Below are 8,227 nucleotides of genomic sequence, written 5' to 3' on the forward strand. Positions count from 1 at the left end.
CAGTGACCTTAGAATCTACTACTTCCTCTCAAGAGTCTGATGATAACCCAAAGGGTACTGTCATTATACCAAAGACAACGGTTAAACTTGTTGCTATGAGTTACTGTGGGTAAAGTGATAAATATATAAAAGGGCAAGTGCCTCTGTGCTCAGGGCTTTGTTTTTTCCTTGCATATGAATCTGCTGAGCCTGCCACTGTTAAGTAAACATGGCTTCCTCTGTTAAAGTATCCTGTCTCCGCCTGAGAATCCCCTTTCCAGGGACAGAAACACTCAGTCCACTGATGGCCCCCACTGGGAGTCTCAGCATTTGGGACACCCATCTGCGGCTGCTCTGGTTTCTCCCCTTTCTCTCTGTCTCATGAAGTAAAAAGTAAATGACCCCAAGAGAATAGTCAAGAGAAGAGACATTGGTGCTTAACTGTGACCAAGGAGATAAAGCTGCATATCCAAAGCACTTCTCTTGTGGTTTAATCTAAGAAGCCTCAGTCCCATGGTGCCTGGGCTGAGGTGCTTGTGTTACATGGCAGAGCACATGTGTTACCATGTGTGAGGTCCTGGGTTCCAGTCACCAGAGTCCACGTACAGGGGGAAGCTTAATGAATGATGAAGCTGTGCTGTATATGTCTCTCCATTCTTCTCCTCTCCCCCATCTTCCCTGTCTCTATCAAAAAGAAAAAAAAAGTGGCTGCTGGGATCAGTGGAGTCCTCATGCAAGTACTGAGTAAGCCTCATTGATAACCGTGGTGGCAAAGAAGAAGAGGAAGAAGGAAAAAAAATTGCAGTCAATTGTCCTGTCTCAAGACTTGCAAGTAGCACAAAAAAAGAGGTGTGCCCCCTAGTGTCCATCTCTGAACAGCCTCTGCCTAATAGCCATAATTGCCTACCAGAAGTGTTTTTTTTCTTCTCCCAATTGAGATAGCTTGGGCATGCCTATTTACTACTTAGGCCTAGGCACCAGCCTCTTAACAACCCTTATATCACTTCCCTCAACCACTCTAGGCAACCAACTACCAAAAGGAAGAGATATCTCCTAATCTCTTTTGACAGCCTCATTATTATTGTCAACCCTTAATAATCTTTAGAAGAAGCACTGTATACAATTGGCCAAGAGATACACTGGTAAAAATATGTATATCAACCTGCAGCCGTGAAGCAGGTCTGCAGGTGTCTATCTTTCCCTCTCTGTCTTCCCCTCCTCTCTTGACTTACCTCTGTCCTATCCAACAATGACAGCAATGACAATAATAACAATAACAAGGGTAACAAAAAGGGGAAAAACAGTCATGCATATGTTCTAATCTCATAAGACATTGAAATTAAGATAAAGACACTTTAAATATATATATCGGGAGTTGGGTGGTAGCGCAGCGGGTTAAGCGCACATGGCACAAAGCACAAGAACCGACTTAAGGATCCTGGTTCGAGCCCCCAGCTCCCCACCTGCACAGGAGTTGCTTCACAGGCAGTGAAGCAGGTCTGCAGGTGTCTATCTTTCTCTCCCCCTCTCTGTCTTCCCCTCCTTTCTCCATTTCTCTCTGTCCTAGCCAACAACAATGACATCAGTAATAACTACAACAATAAAACAACAGCAACAAAAAAAGGAAATAAAAAATTTAAATATATATATATCAACTAAAGGACAATTATTGTTCCTATGACAACCTTTATTAGAATCACCAAACAGTGGTCCAGGAGGTGGCACAGTGGATAAAGCATCGGACTCTCAAGCATGAGGTCTTGAGTTCAGTCCCCAGCAGCACATGTACCAGAGTGATGTCTTGCTCTTTCTCTCTCCTATGTTTCTCATTATTAAATAAATAAAATAAAATAAAAAAAAGAATCACCAAACAAGTAAATTCAGTACTGTTTTAAGGTTAACTTACAGCCTGCTAAAATCCAAAGGGTTTTTGCTCCCTCTGTTGAGGCCACACTCCATAAACCTAATACCAGTTTGGACACAACAAATGATGCTCAATGCTTTAACAACTGGGAAAACCCAGGTTTTAACAAGCTGTGAGAGGTGTGCAAACTCATAATTAGGAAAAGCAAATTAAAATAAATCAGAGAGCGGAGGAGACAGCATAATGGTTATGCAAACAGACTCATACCTGAGGCTCCTAAGTCTCAGGTTCAATCCCCCGCACCACCATAAACCAGAGCTGAGCAGTGCTTCTGAGCAGTGTTTCTCTGTCTCTCTGATTCTCTCTCAAAAATAAAATCAATTAAAAAGTTTTTAAATTAATAAATGAGATAGAATATATATTCCATAATTTCTTTAGTCAGCTGTTGAATACTTGTTCTTTGGGACAAAATGTGTGAAATTGGACTATGCTTAGTGAAATAAGGAAAGAGGTGAAAGACAATTACCAGATGGTTTTACTCATGTGAGATCTAAAGAAATAAAACACATGAACCTGCAAAAAAAAAAAAAAAACTAGGAAGAAACCCAGTTGCCCAACAACTGAGCAAGTTGTGGTCTATATACACTACACAATGGAATACTACTCAGGTATTAAAAATGGTGATGTCACCATTTTCAGCCCATCTTGGATGGAGCTTAAAGAAATAAAGCTAGAAACAGAAGAATGGATATGGGATGATCGCATTCACAGGCAAAAGTTGAACAACAAAATCGGAAGAGAAAACACTAAGCAGAACCTGGACTGGAGTTGGTGTACTGCACCAAAGTAAAAGACTCTGAGGTGAGGTGGGGAGGGTTCAGGTCCTGGAACAGGGTGGCAGAGGACCTGGTTGGGGTTGTATTGTTATGTGGAAAACTAAGAAATATTATGCATGTACAAACTATTGTATTTACTGGCAACTGTAAAGCATTAATCCCCCAATAAAGGGGGAAAAAAGTTTTAAATAATAACCTAGAGCATGTAGAAACTATTGTATTTACTGTTGAATGTAAAACATTAATTCTCTAATAAAGAAATTTAAAAAATAATAACCTCGAAGCAAACAAACTTTGTGAGGACTATGGTGGCTATCCTTGGGAGGGTGAAGGCTTCAGAACTTTGGTGGCAGGTGTGGTGTGAAACTACCCCACAAGCCTACAATCTAATAAACTACTATTGACCACAAATAATAAAGTGAGATGATTTTTATACTCTCCTGAGAGCTGCAGACATCTGAAAGTTAGTTGAAAGCCAGAGGTTAAAGTAGTGGGAGGAAGCAGAGGGGGAATCAAGGCTCCACCAGAGACTGTGTGGATCATCGTTCAGACAGATGAAAACGCCATGTACCCTGTGACCTGGCAGTGCTGCGACCGGACATCAGCCATGGAGAAACTGTCACGAGCCCCTAAAGGGGCATACATACAGGTGTCCGTGCTGCCACCCCATGTGGTGTTGGGAACTTGCACCCAGTCCTAATGTCTCCCTGAGGCCTGAGTGAGCACACAGGACAGAGGAGACAAGGCCGCAGTGTTCTGGAATGTACCGTGACACTGAAAAGAAAGAAGAAGCAAAGGGACGACGAACCTAGAACTGTGGTCTAGTGCTTTTTTCATTAGTTCTTCCCCCTCCACTCATGCCTGACTCCTGGGTAGGTAACATTAAACGCACAATGCACAAGAACACTTTTTTCTTTCTCTCTTCTCTAGGACTTCTCTATTCCCAGTTGACTTTTGTTATTGTTGTTGTTGTTGCCTCCAGGCTTATTGCTGGGGCTCAGTCTCTACACTACAAATCCACTGTTCCTGATGGCTTTTTTTTTTTTTAATAGGACATAGAGAAATTGAGAGAGGAATGGGAGATAGGCAGACCTACTTTACCACATATGAAGCAATCCCTCTGCAGGTGGGGAACCAGGGCTTGTACCTGGGTCTTTGCACACTGTAATTAATGTGTGTACTTAACCAGAGGCACCACTGCCTGCCCCCCCCTTTTTAATTTTTTATTTGTTGTATTTTAATAGGGGAAAGAGACCAGAGCACTGCTCAGCTCTGGCTCATGATGGAGCTGGGAACTGAACCTAGGACTTTGGAGCCTCAAGCAAGACATGAAAGTCTTTTTGCAAAACCGTTATGCTATCTCTTCAGCCCCTCAACTGTTTTAATTTTATTTTGGTTGTTTGTTTTCTGTTATGTTTTCTCAGAAAGAGCAAGGCAGAAAAGATGTTAAAACCATAGCACCAAAAGCTTCTGCTGATGTAGGGGGGGCTGGGCTAGAACCTAGGCCGTGCATATGGCGAAGCTGCACACTGTCTGAGTGAGCTTTTTTGCTGGTCCTCGAGACCATTCTTTCCACTAAGGGACAGACAAGAAAAAGGCCAAGGTGGAGGGTGGGAGTAGGAGACAATGGGGAGAACAGAGTGAAGTTTCATTAAAAATCTCATTCATTTGCTAATGGGGTTAGTTGTCTTTTTCTTCTTTTTTTATAATTTGTATTTATAAAATGAAGACACTGACAAGACCATAGGATTAGAGGGGTACAACTCCACACGATTCCCGCCACCAGAACTCCGTATCCCATCCCCTCCCCTGATAGCTTTCCTATTCTTTATCCCTCTGAGAGTATGGACCCAGGGCCATTGTGGGATGCAGAAGGTGGAAGGTCTGCCTTCTATAATTGCTTCCCCACTGAACATTTGCATTGGCAGTTCGGTCCATATTCCCAGCCTGTCTCTCTCTTTCCCTAGTGGGATGGGGCTCTGGGGTGGGGTTAGTTTCTTAAAAACTTTAGTAGGCCCCCCCAACACACACATATGCATACATGCCATCTTTTTGTGGATCTGGGACCACATACCTGCATGATTTTGCCACTCCCGGATGAATGTTGTAATTTCCTTTTATTTCAGATAGAGACAGAGTCACCACATCACTAGAGCGTCCCCTGTTGCTGTACCACACCTATGTGGTACCAGGGCTCAGACCTGGGCCGCATGTATGGTAAGGCACACAACCAGGTGAGCTATCGCCAACCCCAAACTGTGTATGCATGTGAGAGACCAGGGCACTGCTCAGCTCTGGCTTCTTATGGTAATGCAGGGACTGAACCTGTGACCTCTAGGGCCTCAGGTGTGTGAATGGGTACCTCTAGCAGGCTGAGCCCACACCTCTGCCTGGGACTTGGAGTTGGCTGTCTATGTAAGATGCCCGCCCACATTCTCCATGTTCCAGCCTCACCTGAGGGGTTTAGGATCTCTGCAACCCCCATTTGTGGAATGGGCATGAATCCACCCATCACAGGAGAACCCGGCCTGTCCCTTTGTCGGTGATTGGCACGTGGCCCGTTGTCATGATTTATGACAATTGCAGGTGTTTCTGAGTGTGTTTTCCCCCTTGGTTCTTTGCAAGTGAATCTTAGAATCAGTCTGTGCAGTATGAGCATGTCCCCACCTCTCTGGAATTTGGCAGAGCTCCTAAAGCACCTTCAGAGAATTGCCTGGGCTTTCAGTTGGGAGAGTTGATTTCCAGTGTCTGCGCGGAGCTCCTGGCATCTGCCCTTAGTGATGAATGGCAGCCGTGTGGGGCTCTTTATAAACTGTGATCATTAGATTCGTGCGGGGTTGCAGCTGAGAAAGGCCAGAGTGTTAACTGTATTCATAATGACACTCAACTAGTGTGTAAATTAGATGCATTCTTCTTCTTCTAGCCTTTGCCCATTAGATGCATTAATGTTGATTCATAAATATTAAGCTCTGCCAGACAGGGCAAGAGCTATGTGTGGTAGTCTAGAGTCACTGCTATTTTTGTTTTTAAGATGGAGAAAGAGAAGGCAGAAAGAGAGAGAGAGAAAAAAAAAGAGAGGAAACCATGCACCAAAGTTTATTCAGTGCTGTGGGGGCCGGGCTCAAACCTGGGTTGAGCACATGGCAAAGCAGCATGCTATCCAAGTGAGCCATTTCACCAGCCCATGGCTCCATCTCTGCAGCCTCTTCGCTCTTCTTCTCAGACTGCTCACTAAGCTGTACGCTGGTGCTGTCACACCCATTAGAACCACATTGCCTGTGGCCACCAGCATGAGAAGGAGTCAAATGCACAGCTGATCCTTTTGGGCTACAGCTTGTACCTACATTCCTAGGCCCATTGCTTAGGTGCATTAGAACTGAATTCCAAGGGCTGACTTGAGGGACTGTTGTCTACAGGGTCTTGCTGTGTCTTTTTAGATCACTGATCCCCAGGGATTTCACAGGATAGATGTCCATTCAGCATACATTGAATTAGTACCTAAAAATCAGAATTTCTTGCAGAGCTAGGGACCTTGCATATGCACGAGTTTACTGCTCGGGACCACTTCTTCCTTTCAGAGAGAGATAACACAGCACCAGACAGCACCTCTTATGTGGTGCTGGGACTCAACCCTGGGCTATGCACATGGCCAGGCAGGCTCCTTACCTGGTGAGCTGTTCCTCCAGCCCTGAAAATTAATTTAAGTAGTTGGTGTCTATATTAATATACCTTAAGCATGAGGGGCTGGGTGGTGACGCATCTGGTTGAGTGCACATGTTACAGAGCGCAAGGACCTACGTTTGAGCCCCCAGCCCCCACCTGCAGGTGGAAAGCTTCACAAGTGGTCAAGCAGGGCTGCAGGTGTAAAATAAATTAATAAATAAATAAATATACCTTAAGCATGTAGATGTTGATTACAGCATTACTTACAATGTACAAGAAAAAAACAGACAATTGTCACATCCTGGTTAAGAAATCTATGCTATTGAATCAAATGAAATGGACACCATCACAATTAACAGGGACTATAAAAGTATAGAAGGGGGGCGGCGGGAAGTGGCGCATCTCGCTGAGTATTACAATATACAAGGAGCCAGGTTCAAGGCCCCAGTCCTCACCTTCAGGGGGAAAGCTTTGTGAGTGGTGAAGCAGTGTTGCATGTGTCTCTCTGTCTCTTTCCCTCTCTCTCACCCCCTTTCCTCTTGATTTTTGGCTGTCTCTATCAAATAATTAAATATAGTAAAATTTTAAAAAAGAAAAAATATTTTAAAAAATATATGGAAAGGTGTTTATAGACTATACATGGAAAAAAGAGGACTCACACGCCACCCCTCACTCCCCAACATGATGGGGAAGGGAAGGGATTTCAAGTCTCAGTTCTGCCAGTGACAGGTGTGAGTTTGATTAGCATCGCTCTCACCTTCTCTGCTCTTTTGGGGGATGTGCTAAGTGCTTGACACTCTCCTTCCTGTCTTATCTTCCCCACAGCTCTGGGGTATGTGTTCTCTTCAGAGATGGGGCCCAGAAAGAGAAAGAAAGCTACTGGCTCCTGGAGTCGGGCAGTAGTGCAGCAGGTTAAGCGCACGTGGTGTAAAGCACAAGAACCAGCAGAAGCATCCCGGTTCAAGCCCCCAGCTCCCCACCTGCAGGGGAGTCGCTTCACAGGCAGTAAAGCAGGTCTGCAGGTGTCTATCTTTCTCTTCCCCTCTGTCTTCCCCTCCTCTCTCCATTTCTCTCTGTCCTATCCAACGACAGCAACAATAATAACTACAACAATAAAACAACAAGGACAACAAAAGGGAATAAATAAATAAATAAGCTATTGGCCCAGTGTCATCCAACTTGTAGTTGGTGAAGCCAGGATCTGGATCCTTCTCATATGCTGTTTTACCTCCTTCTGTTTAGTGAGCCAAGCCCCCTTGTACAGCAACAGAATCGCTGTATGCCATGCGCCCTTCTCTGTAAACCCAAACTACACACATTCCTTGAACTGAAAGTTAACATATATTTAATTTCTAGGTCCAGGGAAATGGCTTCAAACTGGCAGGCAAATGTGAGAGACCTCATGTTAGAGCCCAACACCACAGGGACAGCACTGAGAATGATGGAGCAGTGCCCTGGTTTCTGTGTGTGTGTGTGTGTGTGTGTGTATGTGTGTGTGTGTGTGTGTTGCCCGCTGAAAGTGAAATGAATAAAACAGTTGATCTGGGAGTGGTGGCATTGTCCATGAGTCCCTTGTGAGGGGAAAAAAAAAGTCTTCCTGGGATGGAGAGAGAGCTCAGTTGGCTAGTGCACTGGTTTGTCATGGGCACCATGCAGGTTTGAGCATGGCCCCTCCACATTGAAGGAAGTTTTGGTGCTGTGGTCGGTCTCTCTCTCTCTCTGCCATCTCTATTTTTTAAAAAAAATTATGAAATGATAATCTTTTTCTCATTTCATCTCTCTCACGCTAAAATGAGTGGATGATTCCCCCACACATGTCTCCTGGCCCTGCCCCATTGTCCAGTCACAGATCTGATAAATGCTGAGTCTCGGTTGGTGTTCAGAA

Source organism: Erinaceus europaeus, chromosome 7 (genome assembly GCF_950295315.1).
Source record: "Erinaceus europaeus chromosome 7, mEriEur2.1, whole genome shotgun sequence".
In the NCBI taxonomy this organism is placed as follows: domain Eukaryota; kingdom Metazoa; phylum Chordata; class Mammalia; order Eulipotyphla; family Erinaceidae; genus Erinaceus; species Erinaceus europaeus.